Raw genomic sequence first — 19,955 nt, 5'->3', positions numbered from 1 at the left:
TCATCTGTCACCTGCATGTCTAGCGTTTCATTCCACTTTCTAGTGAACATATACACACACGCTTATGTAGACACAACATGCACAAAACTTCATACATAAACACACACACACACACACACACACACACACACACACACACACACACACACACACACACACACACACAGCAAGTCAGAGTGGAGCGAGGGCGTAATTAACATCTAGGAAACCACACTTATTCCGCTTTCTCTTCTCTTCTCCTCCGCTGCAAGAATATACAGTGCATACTATCACATGGCTGGACATATTCCACTTACTTCAAAGACCTGTGCTGAACTGAGTGTGCATGATTACAGGGAGGACTTGCTTTAAAGGGCCTCGGAGAAGAGAAAGAATCTGCGAGGGAGAGAGAGAGAGAGAGAGACAGGGAGAGAGAAGGGGGAGAGAGAGAGAGAGAAAGCAGCTGGGTTGGTGGTGAACATCTGGCGGTTGTGGAGGCCTGACCCTGACATACAGGGGAAAGAGCTGCATCGCCCTTCTAAGATCTGCTCCCTTCAGTTTTTCCTCCTCCACTGATCTGATCGAATGCGACTGGACGTCTGTAAAAGGGGAATATGTCACATAATGTTGCTCCACTTTGGCTTCATAATGTTGTTTTAATTCACACACTGAAAGCACACGAGTCCCAAATGTGCAAAACCGTGCTAATATCTCACTGATATTGACTTATACAGCCCCTGGTGCACAGTTAACCCCTGACTTGTTTCTTCGCCCTTCCCCAACCCACCTGCTTCTCTGTATATACAGCTTTATGTACCAAAGAAGAGCATATAGAATGTGTTGTATATGTTTGTGGCCTTTGTTGAAAAGTCAGGATGGCGGTGTAAAAGGTGGAGGGAGAGCGGGGGGAGGACACGCAGCAAAGGGCCGGGGTCTGAACCAAATCCGATGCCACTGCAGGAAGTCTCACGCCTGAGTTCATTCGGTGTGAAGTGGTAAAAAGAGAAAACTGTGACGTTGCAATCGAATATTTACATTTGATCCAAAGCTGAAGAGCAGCGACCGAAGCCGACCTTGAGATGAGTTTTGTCAACTATAAATGTTGTGTCGTTCACTGTGGCTTTTTACATGTAGGTGACGGCCAGCTGCATTTTGACCATAATTCTGAAACAACGTCACGCATTCCCGAACATTCCCTGAAAACATAAACTCCCAGGACGGCTGCACATTTAGATTGTGCATTTTTTTCCCCCAAGTGTGTGAATTAGAGAAGGTTTTATTGTAAATGGGTAAATGAACCTGACTAGTATGAGTGAGGACATAAAGATTTGCGCATACGCTCTGCACAACATGTAAAATATGAAATACTAATTTGCTATAATATCAATATTAATGGTTTGTTTCTGTATTTCAATTAAACAATAATCTTTTAGAGGTTATTGAATATGAATAAACCCAGTTTGCTTCAGCTGTATTATGCACTAGTTCTGCAGTTAGGGCGCTCCACAGTCTGTCTGTGCCCACTGTGTTTAACCTGAGTTGTATTTGTTGTGTGACAGCATGATTTTATATCAGCTGCCTCTTAAAGATGATTTAAATGTGTTTAGACTCAACAGAGCTGAATTGAATTCCTCGCTGACACACTGTCCTGCTGCAGGGCTTAGAATTACACCAGTGGCTGTTTTCTTAGCGAAGTTGCTGGAATGTGTGTGTGTGTGTGTGTGTGTGTGTGTGTGTGTGTGTGTGTGTGTGTGTGTGTGTGTGTGTGTGTGTGTGTGTGTGTGTGTGTGTGTGCCAGCAGAGAGAAATCTAGAACTCAGGGGCAATGAGTGTATTTGGCTGAGTGTACTTGCAAGGGAAGAGGTTGATTACAGTCTGAGACGAACAAGTACATAACGGACGGAAAAACTGCTGCTGCTCAGCTTGTTTTCGTATCACTTGCACTTGTTCTTTATGCAGCTTTGAGTTATGTCGATGTCAAACAAAACCACGATCCAGAAAAACTCACCAGGTTTTGAACCTAATCATGTAATCATGTTCTAGCTTTCGGTCCTTGGCTGTCTTCTGAGTTTTAGAATTGATTTTAAAATATTGCACTTGCATGGGATTTGGTCTGCTGAGCTACTAAATCAGTCCTGACCAGCCCACAGCTCGAGATGAGGCCCCGCTAACTATTCCTCAGGCGAGGCTGAAGACAAGGGGGGGGGCACAGGGCCTCTGCTGATGGAGCCCCAACCGTCTGGACAAGTTTACCTGAGGAGCTCGGACGAGGGGCTCACTTTTACCAAATTACTTTTACATAAAGGTTTTTATCTGTTCCTTTTATGTTACTTTTGTTATTTTCTTTCACCATCACTCTCAACTGTTTTATGTGTTGTTTGATTTTAAATGGATTTTTTTTGGGGGGGTCTTCTCTGTCTTTGTCAAACATTGTTTTGAAATGTGATGTAAAAAATTGCTTTGTCATTTCAGCTGAAGAATTCTTCAAATTCTTTAAATTCTTCAGTCTGGGAAGCTAAACTTGATAAACTCACTTCTGGAGTTCTCTAAAAACAAGAAGCTTTTTGTAAATGGTTCCCTTTCATTCTGTTTTCTGCTGAATTCAACTCATCAGTCAAAGTCTAAAATGCATTCAGTGTGTTATTACGTGTCAAAACCTTTATGCTATTTCTAAATCAAACAGCATCTGATCTGTAATTTGACTCCTGGTCCTTTCATCAAAAGTTGTCTTCGTGGGTTTGTATTGAAACTATTTAAATTATGAATTTGGCAAGGGGACACGTGTTGGCATTGATAACTCAACACACCCAAATAATCTCCTCCACAGATTAAACTGCACTGTTCATACATGCAGCTGTGCAGCCAGAGGGGGGGGACTTAATGTATGTAAAGGTACAAACCCAGATACAGTCTAATATTTGTATTATCTTCTATCCTGAACACTTTATACGAGGCCTTGGGATCCTTTTCCAAACAACTACGCGGAATACATTCACTCCTGTTTTGCTGATTTTGACCTCGATTCTCACTTTTTGACCCAAATAAGGTCATGCTGTTTTTAAATTTGTTTTTATCTTAAGCACCAGTGTGGGATGTGTGACCTTTGGACCCGTCAGCTGAGGGATGCCAGGTTTCAGCGCGGCCAATAGAGGGACTTTGTTCTGTTGTCCAGGTTGTTTTGGAGGCTTTGCATGTGACAAAGATTTGATTCACCTCAAAACCTGATATATAGAATTTTCTGCAGTTAAACAAAGATAAAACTGGAGTAATTGTTTCTGGAGACAGGGGAGGAACGATCAGAAGAGAGTGGATCACACCACTCCACTTCACAGATCCTCACACTGGTGGCTTCACACTGCTGCTGGTTGATGGTTTAGGGCCCAAATATATTTCTGATCTCCTGCTACGTTATGAACCGTCCAGACACCTCAGGTCGTCTGGAGCAGGTTAGGCTCTCTGTCCCCGGAGGCCAAACTAAACATGGAGAAGCAGCGTTCAGTCTCTATGCTTCACATTTGTGGAACAAGCTCCCGGAGAAGTGTGAGTCGGCTGCAACGGATAGAGTCCGTGGAAACTGCGGAGCTTCTCACTTTGACATTTGCTTTTACAATTTGTCATGGTGCCTTTGGTATTTTACTGTCTGTAAACTTTGCATTGCCTCGCTGTTGAACTGTGCCAAACAAATACACATAAGCCTGTTGTCATTTTTTCCAGTAATCCACTGTTTGTTTTCTTGCTTGTAAGAGCGGATAAGTGACCGGAACACACTCGGGGGGACAGTGCAGGTCATTTACTGCTGCTGGGTTCTGACATGACTGATCCTCTATGTGCCGCCAGCCTGGCCTGGATTCAGCTTCTATTTGAACAGCCCTTGATTCTAATGGCTAATCCTCCATCAGAGAGCGATTCAATATTGACACATTGCGTTAATAAATCACAACCTGTTGGATTTTAAAAATAGGGAAAGTGAGCTGTTGCATGTAAAGCACATAGAAGAGAGGGAGCAGCTCCTCTCTCTCTCCCTCTCTCCCTCTGTTTTGGCTTTTCGGAGGGCGCACGGGGTATTACGGTAATAAAAAAGGGGGGGGGAGAGAAGGGGGCGGGCTCTAACCTCCATGTGCGTCGCTTTTTGATTGACATGGCGGAGTCTCCCAGTACGCGTCGCGCCGCGCCAGCAGACAGGCAGGACTCGACCCTGGGAATAAAAAAACGCGCAGCTCCGTCTGTTTGAAGATTATTTTATTGCAGCGAGGTGAGTCCTTCTAACACTTTGTAACCCCCAGAACACTAACCGTCCCGCGGAGGAACCGAGAGGGGGGGCGGCAGGGAGAGAGACAGAGAAAGGGAGGACGAGAAAATGGTGAAAAAGTTTTTTAAGAAGTGCGTGCGTGTTTGTGTGTGTGAGAGAGAGAGTTCGGAGGAGCTGACGCCGGCAGTCTGGGCCACTTGGCGAGCGCAAAGAGGGGTGGTGGTGGTGGGGGGGGGGACGGGAAAACTTGCCGCTGCGCGAAGGGAAGAAGCGAAACTTTTTCCTTGTTTAGTGGCAAAAAAACAAAAAAAACCCGAGTTTATTTTTGCTGTGAGGAGGAAAACGTGTCATGTTAGTCGGGTCCAGATCCTCCGCGCAGCCGCCGAGAGAGACCCCGCGGCGGCCTGCGCGTCTCGGAGCCGCGCGCCGCCTTTGTGGTCCCGATTCCTCCGCTTTCACCCAAGAATGTGTTTTTGTCTCCCGACGGCTTCGGATGGAGCGAGTGCGCAACAGGAGGAAAGAAAAAGCAAAGCAAAACCCTTTCTCTCCCTCTTTCTCTCCCTCTTTCTTTCTCTCCCTCTTTCTCTCCCTCTTTCTTTCTCTCCCTCTTTCTCTCCCTCTTTCTTTCTCTCCCTCTTTCTCTCTTCTCCCTCTTTCTCTTTCTTCTTGCTTTTCTGCAACAAAGACGCACCAGCTGTTGCGAACTTTTTCTCGAAATAGTCGCTTGTGTTTGTGGCTGCGCTAAAACATCAGGAAATGGCCACTTTTGTAACTGCGAGGAAAAAAAAAAAATTAAAGTTGGAAGGGGAAGATGCTGAGGCAGTCAGATTTGACAGAGGAAGGGGGGGGTTGCGAAATCATTGAATTGATACTATAGATAGGGGAAGGGGGGGGGGGGGGTGTTATATGGCACCGTTGGATAACTGTGCGTAAAAGCTTATAGCGACTTTCCATGGAGTGTGTGTGTGTGTGTGCGCGCGGCTGCAGGAAAAGGGCTTTGGAGAAGAAGAAGAAAAAATAATCTCAACTCCAGCATATCCTAGCATTCCTTCCAGGCAGCCTCTCTCTCCCTCTCTCTCCCCCTCTCTCCCTCTCTCTCTCCCTCTCCCTCCCTCTCTCTCTCTCCCTCTCTCTCCCCCTCTCTCTCTCCCTCTCTATCAGAAACGACTACGTGTCTGTTTGTGCAGGAAAGACAAATCTCTCCCTGCCTCGCTGATGCAGACGTGGAAATCAAACATTGGGTCTCCTGCTTTACGAAACGATCGATTACCTGCCCTCCACGTATCCACTTGCACACGCACACACTCGCACACTAGAAACAAGAAATCACTTCATTTAACTCGAGGAGATGTGGCAGAGAGAGAGAGAGGTTGGAAATTTCAAGATGCAAAAAAGATGAGTCTTATTTTGGAAAAAAAAGAAAGAGAAGTTAATGACAGGACTGAGTGGTTAATTATCATGCTGTCATGATTAGTGGTGGAGGTGGTGGTGATGGTAGAGAGGGGGGTATAATTGGGGTTATGATTTTTGAGAATTTTATACAGCCCCTTCTCCTCCTCCTCTTCGTCCTCCTCCTCCTCCTCCTTCTTCATGCTCTGTGGGCTCTGGATCCAGTGGGCACGTTGGAGAATATAGGCGAGGGGAAAAAATAACCTAACACTTCTCTGACACACACAGACACACACACACAGTCTTATTTTTTCGAGGAAGAGAGAAAAAGAGAGAGAAGGAGAAGAAGGAGAAATCTGATCCCAAATAGATGACGTCAGATGACATTCCTTTGGTGGAAGGCTGATGTGGCCATGCAATTTCTTTTTTCTTTGAAAAACCGATATCGGACTCTTTCTTTTTAATAGTTTTTAAGGGATGAGGGGATGGGGAGTAGATGAAGGGATTGGCCACCAGCTGAAAAGGTGTGTTTACGATTATGGTTGTAAAGGAATTCTCCCTGTGGTGCATGAATGGGCAATTTATTTTGCTGCCACAAGTCAGGGCCATTAAAACGTCTTGACATGGAAGTTTTTCGGCTGCAGCACAGCAGGCCGAGGTGTGTGTACACTGGGAGGCAGGTAAAGCTTTGATTACGCTCCGGTGACATGCATTTTTTTGGAAAATTCTGAGGAAAGGAACACGTCACAACTGATTTCTTCACACTTCTCTGAGTGTAACCCTGACTCAGATTTTTCTGAAGTTACGCAACCGGTAGGGTTTGGGAATTTGGGAAGACACTGCTCCACAGCACCAGGTCGTGTCTTATTGTTCCTCTGGGTTTCAGGGATGCTAATCAAGGCTCGCGGCTCACAAGCAAGTGTTGCATGTGAAAGAAATGCTGCAGAATGAGCAGCTCAAAGTAACCGACAGTCAGAAGGTGCTTTCCCCTGAAAAAGTGTGTGTTTCCACGCACACCTCCCTCTCAACACAAGCTGGACGGGGTTAATATCAGTGAGCAGTGTTCTCTGAAAGCTGAGCCGCTTTGGCTTCAGCGTTGATACACAATAAGAATGTAAACAAAGCTCACAGGCCGGAGAGGTTACGAACCCCCCCCCCCCCCCTCCCCCCCTCACATGTGTTGGTGCTGCGTTCAGAGAAAATTCAATGAAGGCAAAAAGTTTGGATGAACGATTAGTTTGGCGTTTTTTTTTTTTTTCTTTAAATGGCAGCTTTTACATCGCCGTGCTTTATGTGTGTGCTGCGGTGGAGCGCCTGCAGGAATGTGGTGCGGGGGGGTATACAGCTGCGTAGTGTAGGCAGGGATTTGTGCTCAGAACTGATGCAATTGCAGGGCAAGTGATTTTCTGTTTGAGCAAATCGTGTGTGTGTGTGTGTGTGTGTGTGTGTGTGTGTGTGTGTGTGTGTGTGTGTGTGTGTGTGTGTGTGTGTGTGTGTGTGTGTGTGTGTGTGTGTGTGTGTGTGTGTGTGTGTGTGTGTGTGTGTGTGTGTGTTATTTTAGTACGCTGCAATTATGTAACGGAGGAGAAGGAGCAGTGTTTAGATGGGAGTCAGGTTGAAGGAGGGGAGCAGCCATTGTTGCCTTGGCCTTTTTCTCTCTTTCAGAAAGGGCCAGGGGGGGTTTGAATGGAGCTTTACACAAGTTAACGACCTGGGTTTTGTAACCGTCGCAGCTTGGTCACACAGGTACAACACCCCCGCTCCCGGTCAGGGCGACGGCCCGTCATCGCTCCACACTTGGCCCCGCTCCGTAACTTTCCCGCTGCTTCGTCTGATCCCACTTAATCAGTTTGTCACTTTGTTTTATTCCACTTAAGTGCTCGAGTCAAAAACATGTCACTTCTTTGGGGAGGTAAAAGTGAGTGACCTGCCGTGACCGAGATTTGATGGACTGGCTGCGTTTCGGGATGATTTGCCTGTGACATTGTGAGAGAGGTTATTCTGAGCCCGGTGAGGAAGTTGCTCCCATGTTTCATGAGGACTCGTGACGGACGCCGTCTCTGCATCACATCGGACGTCATCTCGTGTTCTCAGCTTTCCACCTGCGCCAGCTCTTGCTTTGCTGTTGGCCCAATAAAACCTGCAGGTTCGCCCGGTCGAGAAATGGGGTCAGGGAAGGGGCAGGGTGATGCTCGCCGCTCTGTGTGTGTGTGTGGATGCGTGTCTGACTGGTAACCTCGAACATGTTATCCGAGGGCTACTGTTACCGAAACAGAGCTTGTGGGTCGGGAACAGAAGCTGGAGCAGCTATAGGGTTACACAGACAAGACAATGCATACCCTGGATAGTGTGTGAGAGCATGTGAAAGAGAGGCGGAGAACAGGAGCAGGGCTTCGGATAAACCTGCTCACCATTTGTTTCCTGCTGCATCGGCTTCCATGGAGTCAGGGCGCTTAACGTCTCAATGCTGGTTACAGCTGCCAAACCTGGGCACACTAAATTATACATTTTGGATTGATTGATAGAAAATAAATCCTCATGTCGGTAAGTGACACGATGATCGATTAGAGCTGAAATTATTATTTGAATCTAATGAGCAACTAGTTTCAGGAGCATGAACAAGTCCTCTCTTCTCATATGTTTGCGTGACAATAAACGGAATCATCGTGGTGTGATTTCAGATGTTTTATAAACCAAAGGAGTAACTCATGAATCCACAAAGTATCTTCAGGTCAGGGTTAGGCTGAGGACAGTGAAAGTAATTGTTGGCTGCAGTTTTATTAAGTATATATCATGAAAGCCCCGGAAGCTGTTGAAAATGCCGACATGACGTATGCTCAGTTTGTGCAGATTCAGTATCAGTTCATCCACCATTTATCATCTGCAATTTCTGCTACTCCTGCGAATAAGCAGCTGCAATTACGATGCATATTTACCGATGGTGAAATGGTCTGTTAGTCGCGGATCAGTTGCCCAGATTTGGAATTTTTCCACCCAGTACTTGTTGGGCCTCTGCATCGTGTCTGCAGTTCGTATAAAGTCAGTTTTTTCGGTCGGACCATCTGTTTTTCTCTGAATGCAACAGGTGTGTTTCCCAGAAAGATCGGCGTCTTCGCTGTTACTGTAAAAAAAAAAGTGCAGTTCAGCCGAGTGAGTAAGAAAGAGGTTCTCTCATTGGAGGGTTGGATGTGAGGAGGTGGCGCCGCTCCGCTGTGAGGTCAAGGGCTCAACACCTGGAGCGCAGGAGGAGAATGTCTGCTCGTCCTCTCGTCCCTCTGTCGGCCTCATGATGCCCAGTGAGGACGCGGTGGTTTTTCCCTGTGGTGCAGGAGGCTGGTACATGTTTACATTCAGAACAGTTACTGCTGCTGCCGCCGCTGTGACGTGATGGAGAGCAGAGGAGCTCTTCCATCCTCTAAACTTACATCATCCAACGTTTTATGTACCTTTAAAAACAGATGGACGGCCACTTTTTCATCCTTGTCAGTCATTATTGCTGCTATTATTATTTAGCTTTATTATTTAACCCTTATTTTCTCAACTAATTAGGAATTATTGATTATTTCTTTTGTTAAATAGTCATGATAGGAGAAAGTGCTTGAATTACCTGTAATTTTTTTTATTAAACGTTTATTATAAAGTTTATGGTTGTAGAATATGAAGCCTCAATTACATTTATTTTTTACGAGGGTTTGCAAATGACATCTTAGGAATCACTGACAGTTGCCGATATATTTTTATCACAGTTAATTATAGGGGTGAAGGAGATGTCCTGCATTTCCAGGTTTATCAGGATTTACTTTATGACTCACTGCGTATGAGAGGAAGTGCGTTTATTCACAAAGTCGTCCCCTCCCTCAAAACAGAAAAACATCTTTATGACCTATCTCATGACAGCAGCTGTTTATCTGCTCCATACTTTCACTTTCCATTTCCCAGCTTTTCCCTCCACACTCTCTCTCTCTGTCTCTCTTTCTTGATCTCGCTTTCTCTCCCATATGAACGGTGTCTTTTTGTTGAAGTATCCCAGCATCTCATGTTTGCTCGGCACGGAGCTGTAATGTTTACCCTCCTCCTCTCATTCTCTCCGTCTCCCTTCCTCTCTCCTTCCCGGCCTCTCTCGTTCTCCAGAGACTCCATCTCCCCCCGGGTTTTTTTTTTGTCTCCCTTGATAATTTCCTGCATTGTTGACAGTTGATTTAGAAGAAGATAAAAGAAGCCTTTCAACTTCTCTGCCACCCCACCTCCCTCCTCCTGTCTCCTTTTCCCCCTCATTGCACACTCTCCTCCTCCTCTCCTCTCGACTGTCATTTCTGGAATTAAATGTAAAACTCCTAAAAGAACAGATTTCCTAAACATTTCCAAAACAAAAAAGTAACCTTGATGGCATAATTCAATATCAACGGTTTCATAACAAATAACTCAGCTCGCCCTTGACTTTTCTGCTTGCTCATTGCAAAAAGCAATAATTTGTGGTTGGGCTGCAACAGATGAAAAATGAAAAGTATTTCCAAAATTTTAAGAAAAATGTGAGAAGAATGTCCTGCATCAGGCCAAGGACTTTACATGTCTGGTTTGTTTGACTGACTGTGCAATACAAGGTCTTATATTATTATTGAAAGTATTGATTGCCATGATATGGCATTTGCATAGAATCTTATATGTTCCATGTAGAAGCTTCATCACAGTCGGCTTTGAGAAATAGTTTTTGGCTTTTGCTTCTTTTTTCTTAATGTATTGAATATTTTATTATGGCACAGTAATAATGTTGAGTTTCTGTTGTTGTTGAATTGAGCTCATACAGTGATTATTAAAGATGTTTCTCTGTGGTAATGATGCTCATCCGTTCCTGGACCCAGTGGCTGCTCTTCCTCTCTCCTCTCCATCACCTTCTCTTTCATCTCGCCCCACATCCCTTCTTCCCTTCCTTCAGCTGAACTATCAAGTGAACTTTTAACATAACATCTTGTAGTTGTCTGCGTCACGGTTCGGTGGATGGAGCCGCTTGTCCAGTTTGTTCACGTTATCAACGAACAACTATGCTGAGTCAAGATTTTTGCAGTAACAACGAGATTAAATCATCGAGACATGATGCTGGTGATCAGATAAAAAAGCTGAGATCTTGGTGTAGAGTTATTTTTTAGGTGGTTAATGAACGTCATCACTTTTATTCTATGACTAAACCTCAGAAGAATACGGGTCAGGATGCCAGTGACCTCAATGGAGTTCAAAATCCAGTTATAGAGATCCCATACCATATAATCAAATATGAATATAAATCAAAAGAGATCATTTTAGGTCAGATCAAAAAATCCTTCATACTTGACTGTGACAATTGTATTCTACGTTTTAACTTTAAATACAACAAGCAAAAAAAAAATTGATGGTTACTCAGTACTTGGCATATGGTTGGTTGTCACAATAACAGCGGGGGGGGGTGTGGTATCAGATGGCATTTTAAAATGTCTTTCTGTACTGTCAGTGATGTTAGTCAGTAAGTGAAGTGTTGCACTTGATGCCATTTAAGGTCAAGCAGAGATCATCCCTGTGCCGCTTCCCTGCAGCTTTGATTCATTGCTCATCACTTGGTGTCATTTAAAGGTCGTGACAGCGGCTGTGCCGCGGCCGCAGCAGAGAGGCAGACCGACGTATGTGGACAAGAGCAGATTATGGAAGGAAAAAAGTAATAATATCTATATAAAATGATTTGGAATGTAGAAATTATGTTGTCAAAGTTGTCATCAGGATCTGGTAAAGTCTTGTGGACGCACGCCTGCAGGAAACCTGGATGTGTAGCGTTCGGTCGCCCTGCCCCGCTCGTTCCCTTACACAAGAAGGTGTGTGTGTGTGTGTGTGTGTGTGTGTGTGTGTGTGTGTGTGTGTGTGTGTGTGTGTGTGTGTGTGTGTGTGTGTGTGTGTGTGTGTGTGTGTGTGTGTGTGTGTGTGTGTGTGTGTGTGTGTGTGTGTGTGTGTGTGTGTGTGTGTGTGTGTGGTCAGCCAGCTAGCTAGCTGGCCAAAGGGATCAAGCGTGCACCTGTACACACAAATACACCACCCTCTTAACACACACGCACCAAACATACACTCAAGCAGAGTTGACTTTACGTGCCTGCATTAGCATGCCAGGCGTGTTGGTGTTGCTTGTTGGCGGGCCCATGGAAAGTTCCGCCACTCGTTAATGGCGGTTGTTATGCCTGACTGTGAGCGTTTTGACTGTGTATCTCAAGTGTCCGCTGTTTGTATGTGTGTGCGTGTGTGTTGGACTGGAGGAACTGAATCTATAACTGCTACTATTTCCGATGGTTATACCCCTTAGAATTGGAACAGATTCATAGAAGACATTTTCAAGCATGAACGTCCCCGACCTGCAGGTTCTTCTGAAGTCTGTGTTTTTTAATGCAAAGCCACATGTTGTATTGCTTTTCCCTTGTTAGAACACCCCCGCCCACCCCCCACCCCCCTCTCCAGGGCATGCAGACACACTCTGACCCCTCCTCACACCCGGCCCCGTCGTCCACCCACCCCGGCTCCACATACCTGTCCCCTCTACCTCTTGTCCCTTTGTCACTCACAGCACATTTCCACAAAGTTAATACGGTTGAAAATGCTGGTCGCAGTTTTCTGAAGTTTTCAAAACGTTTCCCCAACCAAGTTAAATTTCAAAATCTAGAGGTGAATTGCTAAATCTCGTGTTGCATAAGAAATGGGGCAAACACAGCGACTGAAACAAACTGTTAATGTTGTTGTATAAAAGTTTATATAATAGCAATTTTGATCGCAGCTCATAAATGTGACCTCCCGACCAAATCAAGCCGGAATTCCTGTTTCGCTTTTTCAAATTTCGATTTCATGCTTGGAAAATCAGCTGACTGCATGAAAGTGATCGCAGGTTAACCTCAGTACCTGTGTTATGTAATTACAACATTGTCTTTGCAGGCATTGTTGTACTGGAAAAGTTTTATTTACTTAGTTAGTATTTTTTATTTATCTAATATTTAGGTTTTTCACATTATCCAGCTCGATGCTGACATTACCTAAGTTCCCCCATTTTCCTTCACTTCTTCCCTTCTTGCCCTCAAGCTGGACCCCCCCCCCCCTCCCATAAATCACTAAAACATCCCAAACACAGACACACACAGAGACATGCAGACAGGCAGGCAGAAACACACAAAACCACACTCGCACACCCACATCCCTAGTGTGTGAAATCCTGAGGCTGATTGAGGAAGAGGAATGTGACCTTGTGACCCCAGGCTGTGGGGAGGGGTGTTATAAATATGTGCGTGTGTGTGTGTTTGTGTGTGTGTGTGTGATGTTGGGGAGCAAGTGATTGTATGTACACTTTCCATTGGCTTGCTATTCCCAGAAGTGTCCTCTCTTGTTTTTCACACCAATTCAGTTTTGGTGTAATGGATTAAACTTGGCCGCCTGCACATTCATAACAAAAACAAATGTGAATCAGTCATAGCATTACACATGTAAAGAGCCATTCATTCACTATTTGCTTGCTCTGTTGTGTGTGTGTGTGTGTGTGTGTGCGTGTGCGTGCGTGCGTGTGTGTGTGTGTGCGTGCGTGCGCACATTACTCAGATTCAGTTGCTGTCTTGTCTGTGAGAGAGGAGACAGGTTTCTCATGTAGGTGTGACTAAATAGTCTTTCTTTCTCAGCATGCACACACGCACACACACCACCCACCGAGCAAGGTTTTTCATGGCTCATAAAACTGATGATCTGAATGTCTCTTGGTGGTTCGTCCGTGTGTGTGAGAGAGAGTAAGAGAGAGAAGGGGGGAGTAGAGTTTACTTATTGACTTGGCATAGCTGTCTTAATTAAGACTGGCATGCAGCCCTGACGGTGCGCGGCGTTAGCGGCAGAGGCCGTGCTGTGTGCCGTGGGGCCGGACGGCAGCAGGTCCCATCGCAGTGAATGTGGACTCATTGTCTGGACTCTGTGGTGGTCCTCCTTCACTCCTCTTCACTCCAAGGCTCGTTATTTAGAGCCCGATTGTGACGATTGTAGGTTGTTGCATTGAAATCCATGGTAATGCAGAGGGCCCAGGGATGGAGAGACGGTACAGCAAACTTCACAGCAGAGATAAAACTGAGATAAAGTTGGTGTCTTGGACGTATCTGAGTGCTACAGCGCTGTGGAGTCTCTCTGCTGTGTGGCTGTTGACGGTCTCCTCAGCAGGCAACCTGGTGTAACACCGGTGGTTAACTGATTTGCGACTTCCTCACGCTGTAGCTGTGAGAACTGGAGCGGCTAAAAGAAACAAGTCACACTCTCTGCACCTCCGGCTCCAAACACACAATATAAACAGGGATTTGTGAAACACATGTCTTTTTGATTTTTTTTTTTTAGTATAGATTCACTTAATGTATAAAAGAACAGAAAACGGTGGGAAAGGCCCATCACACTGTCATGGAGCACATCAGTACATCATCAGATCTCATGTTTTGTTTGATCAACAGTCCAAACTATTGTGTGTGTGTGTGTGTGTGTGTGTGTGTGTGTGTGTGTGTGTGTGTGTGTGTGTGTGTGTGTGTGTGTGTGTGTGTGTGTGTGTGTGTGTGTGTGTGTGTGTGTGTGTGTGTGTGTGTGTGTGTGTGTGTGTGTGTGTGTGTAGAAATATATAAAAAATATTAAATTTACAAATTTTCTTTTCTCACATCTGATAACCTGAAAAGATAAGAAACACATTTATATTTTTCTAATACATGTAAGTTGATCTAATGTAACAGTGGGGCCAAATGTAACTTTATATATTTCTAACTTTCTCTATCTTTCTGAACACACACACACACACATGCAGTATTATATTGTGTCGAGAGTCTGATTCCTGTGCATTCAGTGGTAGAACTTTTGGTTTTGGGCTCAGACTCCAGGGACCCATTAGCTGAGATGTTTATAGCGGATTTTACAGTTAAGGCCCCACAAAAGTTATATTTTTTTCACTCGGTGTAACTCTGAGCCAAATCATACTCTAAACCTGAATGTGCACGTGAAACCGTTCGTCCCGAGGACCTATACAGCGAGGAATCTGCAGCTGTGCTGTTTTGGTTTTGGACTCAGGGCTCTTCTGTACGTTTTCTGGCTGCAGTGTGAGACTGAAAATATTCCCCCGCTGCCTGCCAGGGTATACAATGTATTGTGTGTGTTTATGTATGTGTGTGCGCCTGTTTTTGTGTATTGGAATTCAAGCATGCCTGTGTGCACCCAAACGATGTGTATGTGGGTGTTTGCGAGGCCTGTGTGTCTGTGAGCCGACGTGCACACCGAGGAGGAAGTGGCTGTGTTTGTTTAAACTAAGCACGCTCAGCCATGTGGGACAATTTAGCGGGAATGAGAACCCCCACTCCCCCCCTCCGAGCATGCATTGCTCTCCTCCCCCCACCCCACCCCCAAAACCCCTCTGAATGGGCGGCTGTCTTTTGAAAGCTGAGGGGTTGTTTGGGAAGTCGGGCCAGTAGGTGGTGGTGGGGGGGGGAGTAAGGATGAAGAGGGGGAAGAATGAGGGCAGGGGGAATGCTGAGACAGGTTAAAGCTGGAAGTGGGGCAGAGGAGGGGGAGAGGAGAAGATAGAGCGGAGGAAGGTAGAGAGAGAGAGAGTGCTGGTGCGTAGTAGAAATCAAAGTGCAACTATTGTGCATTGGAAGTTGTTTTTATGTTTTCAGTTTTTCCGGATGTAGGCATGTACCCTTCTGTCCGTCCTAATCCCTTGAACACGATATCTCAAGAATGCCTTGAGGGAATTGCCTAAAATTTGGTGCAAACATCCACTTGGACTCGAGGATGACCTGAATAGGTGCTCAAAGGTCGAAGGTCACGGTGGCCTCACAAAGTATGTTTATGTTTTTCTTGAACGTGATATCCTAAGATCAGCTTGAGGGACTGTCTTCAAATTTGGTAGAAACTTTCCCTTGGACAAAAAGAAGAAGTGATCAGATTTTGGTGCCTGTAGGTCAAAGGTCAAATTCACAGTGACCTCATGTTACTGTTATATACTTATATGAATCTGGAAAAAAAGTATGTAGAAATATGCACACAAAAAAAATGCACTGGTCGGCATACAAGCGCAGTGCAGTAATTTTATTGTGAAAGGCATGCAACCACTGAAGTCATACACAACACACACAGCCTTATCTGAGCCGCCACTTGAAAAGAATCCAGCTCTGCGGGGAGAAAGCATCGTATTTACGCTAAAGGGCTGCATTACATGGAACCAACTGCATTACACAGCAATAAGGAACGGACCAGCTTGGGCAGGAGGTTGTGGTGGATGAGGACATACAGAGGAGACATGAATAAAGATGTGGAGCTGATGCAGAGCTGGCGCTGTGTACTGCCATGCTAGAATAATTTTGTCATGTCTGGGATGTAAATGAAAGTCTGATGCATGTTTTAAGGCCCGTGAGGGCTGCATCCTTTTTATGTGGGTGCATGAATTAGAAAAGACAGACAAAGAAGGAAGGTTTGAACCTGAGTTGAGTTCACTCTGTCGTCATATCTCCATGGTGACAAGGAGAGATATTACAATAGCATGTAAAGAAATCAAACAAATGACTTGCTTTTCCTTTATATATTTCTGTTTTTAAAATTTGGCTTGTTGGCATGTTTCTCTGCTGTTGTGTCTGTCTTTGACACGGAAATTGAACACTTCATTTGACTATCACAACCTTTAACTTGCGCAACCCATAGCAGGTATTTGCATCTTTGTCATTTGGTTAATAGGTTAAAGATCAGTGGTGCTGTGTCCGTAAAACTTTGCCCCAAGGCAAAAGATATAAAGACAATCCCTGCATAAATGTTAATGAGATACTAGAATCTGTTTTTTGATCTGTATCTCCGTTAATGTGTTGAACATGGCTCATAAAGGCACTTAGTGTTTCAAACCGTGTTGGATCTTGCAGGGCCAAAGCTTACGTAGAGTCAAGTTAGCACATTCTCTTGACTTTCTCAGAATTTATAATTTGCGTTCACACCCGAACGTCCTCCGGAGAGAACACGGAGGATCTGCGGAGTTCAGTGCACGTCTGAAAGCTTCTTTAAAGCGAGCATCCCAGATGACTTGTGAGTCCACAGCCCGCCATGCTACCTCCCCACCAGTCAGCCCAAGTCAGCTTTTAGTCTGGCGGCTTGTGGGATCAGCCTCCCGGTGTGTGGCCAGACTGAGCCTGGGAGATCCGAGGTGTTAGGGAGGGGTTTTGCTGTGAGCTGTCCTCAGGCCTGCTGCTCCTCTCTGGGCCGCAGAGTGCTCAGCCCTCAGCCTCTCTGGATCTGATAGAGAAACGGCTCAACTGTGTTTGGGGGAGGAAGTGAGTGAGCGAGGGAGGGATGAGAGAGGGAAGGAGCGACAAGGAGGGGGGGGGGACAAAAGGAGAAGGAAAAAATCTGGAAGCGCTGCCATGAAGAAGAGTGAGTCATGTTCATGTGCTTGTGGGAGAATAGCCACTTCCTCTGTGTTGAACACACACAAACATCAATACAGTTGTTCGGAAGGCTTTTTGATGTTAATAGGGATAATGAAGACGGAGGTGTTGGTCGGCATTAGCCACAAAGATGGCGGCGATGTTATGGACGCTGATGAGGCTGATGGAAACAATGAAGACGATTACAAAGGGTTTAATGATGATTATCAGGGCGGGGGAGCTTTCGTGTTTGTGCCGGTCTATTAACGATTTTGCTGGGTGTGTGGTCCGTGCAACCGAACCTCCAGCATCTGTAAATCAAACGAGCGGGAGTCTGGCCGTCCTGGCTGATGTGATTGGTGGAAACATCAGTGTCTCTGGGCGAGATAAACGATATCGGAAAGTCACTTTGTCCCCCCCCCCCCACCCGTGTCTGAGTGTTTGCATTAGATCTGTTTATGCTCTGACTCCCACACAAGGTCCCACATCATTTCATTTTATGATTTTCTCAGTTCTTGTGTTTTTTTTCCCTCCTCTCCTCTCCTCTACCGAGTTACGTCGCTGCTACGTGGCTACGTGGCAAGCGTTGGACCGTCAGGGCCTCTACTGTGGGTTTACTGCCTGCTGGCCTCTGCCCAACCACACACACACACACACACACACACACACACACACACACACACACACACACACACACACACACACACACACACACACACACACACACATATACACGCGATCACACACACAAACATGGCCAGCCCTCAGCCGTACAGCTGCAAGAGGGAGGGCTCGCTGGCAGATGCACACATCTGTTGGAGCTGTGTTAATATGAAGCTAACACAGACCTCCCATTGCAACACAGAGCGGATTGTATGTGCTGTGCCTCCATGAACGTTTCAAACTGGCTTCTCCCGACTCTTAATTTGCCGGACTCATTCAATTTACTCTCACCCTACAGTATGTCTCTCTCACACACACACACACACACAAACACACACACACACACACACACACACACACACACACACAGACACACACACACACACACACACTGCCTGCCGTCTGTGGTATGACAGGCAGGACTAATGTTTGTTCAGGAGCAATAACACAATTAGAATTCCACACATTTCTCCCTCCACACACACTCAACCTCCGGCCCCATCACCTGCCCCCTCCCCATCTCCTCTTTCCTCTCCCCTCACCTCCTCCTCCTCCTCCTTTCTCCTTTCCCCCCCCCCCCCGCCCCCTCATATTTCCATCCTGCCTCCCTCGGTTAACAGATTGCTGTCAGTTCCACCTTGCACAGACAGACAACAGACGGTATTGATTTAATAAAACCGCATTGCTTTGTTTTTCACCAAACTGCAGAGCTGGGTCAGTCGTGTTTGTGTGTGTGTGTACTTTATTCTTGGGACGGATCGACTTCCACTTAGGATTTGATACATGATCACCTGCATCTAAGACACACACACACACACACACACACACACACACACACACACACACACACTGGAAGTATGCTCCCACTGCTCCTGACCTGATAGCCATTTCCTCTTCATTTTGTTCACAAGGAAAACTGATGCCTCACCTACCCCTCCCTCACTCCTTCCTCCCTCCCTCCCTCTCTTTCCTCATCCTTTCTCACCCTCTCTCCTCCCCGGCTCCTTTTCTTTCTCCGCACTCCCTTTACCGTCTTTCTACACCTTTCTTTCTCCGTGACCCTGTTTTGTGTTCCTCTGTGTGTTGAGGGTGTTGTCTTGATCGTTCGTGTGTGCGCGCGTGTGTGTGTGTGTGTGCGTGTGTGCACGTTATGTAACTGTAGTCTCTCCCTGGGAATGGGCCGCCGTTTCTTTGAGCTACGCTTGCACTTCCCGCCCACTTCTCCGGCAGCAGCCTATGAGCGGAGGCAACGAGTTCCCATCAGCCAGTGGGAGAGGGGAGCCGTGTTTTGACAGGGCAGTGGAATGCGAGGGAAGGCGGGGTCTTTCCAGGAAGTGGATGGCAATAGAGTCAGATCCTGGAGTCTTTGGCTTAGCTACTTATTTGGCACCCTGGAACAGACTGAAAGTCATTGCACTCTTTTAGTGTGGAAACAGGCTGATTCAGACTTTTAGAGGTTTGTGTTTTAAGTGTGTAAAACAGCATCCTGCTTCATTTGTTCCTTCTCAGTAACTGAAAGAGGAGTTAGCCGAGTAAATTCTGCCTTTTGAGTCATTCAAAGATATGACGTTGGACTTTGTGACAGCGAGAAAGACGACCAGTCCACTGAGCTGAAGTCTTTGGCTCATCTGTTTCTGGCCTGTGCTCCTGGAAACCAGCCCTGATGAGAGGATTGGATGGGTGGGTAGATGGATGAGAGAATGACAGGGGAGAAAGGCTTCGCCCAGGGTACTCATTTTGTGTATGTGGAGGGCGAGGGATGGATGGGGGAGAGAAGTGCTGAGCTGGTCGTTTACCAGGCTGAGTCCTGACTTGTCTGCGCTCAGGCTGCACTCAACAATGTGCAGAATGCTTGGCATTTGGAGGAAACCGGAAAAAAACGAGACAAGGGGGAAGAGAGAAAAACATGAAGGGGAAAGAATAGTTCTATGGGAGAAATGATCCAGGAAAAAGATTGAACACAGAGTTATTTTTATGCAGCTTAATCTTGAATTAATTAGATGCAGCGTGATGGTTCAAGATTTCATCAGAAAGTGGCACTAAGAGTCGGGTGTGTATTCTGCATTTCTTCGAACAGACTGCAGATTCTTAATAGCTCCACATCTGCCATGAGTTATGTGCGAGATTCAGGCAACAACCGCAGCGTAACCTTGGAGACTCGTTTGCATTCTGTAAAAGTGGAGAAATGCTCGTTCATGCAGGGAATGCGGGACGTGGCAATGACAAAACTTCCAAAACTGCAGCATTGTTGTGATAAGCAGAGCAGC

The 19,955-nt window shown here is 45.9% G+C and overlaps 1 protein-coding gene across 1 annotated transcript in view; it reads left to right on the top strand.

Annotated features, from left to right (window-relative positions):
• Window positions 1-4,090: 4,090 nt before the first annotated feature.
• Window positions 4,091-19,955, top strand: part of fndc3ba (fibronectin type III domain containing 3Ba) — a 96,960-nt gene continuing 81,095 nt past the window's right edge. The window contains exon 1 of the mRNA XM_034577125.1: window positions 4,091-4,231. The gene's annotated coding sequence lies outside the window, so the exon portion shown is untranslated. The remainder of the gene's footprint in view (window positions 4,232-19,955) is intronic.

This window comes from Hippoglossus hippoglossus, chromosome 22 (assembly GCF_009819705.1).
Source record: "Hippoglossus hippoglossus isolate fHipHip1 chromosome 22, fHipHip1.pri, whole genome shotgun sequence".
Taxonomy (NCBI): Eukaryota; Metazoa; Chordata; class Actinopteri; order Pleuronectiformes; family Pleuronectidae; genus Hippoglossus; species Hippoglossus hippoglossus.
Note: the sequence above shows the minus strand (reverse complement) of the source record. Positions and strands in the feature narration are given on the sequence as shown.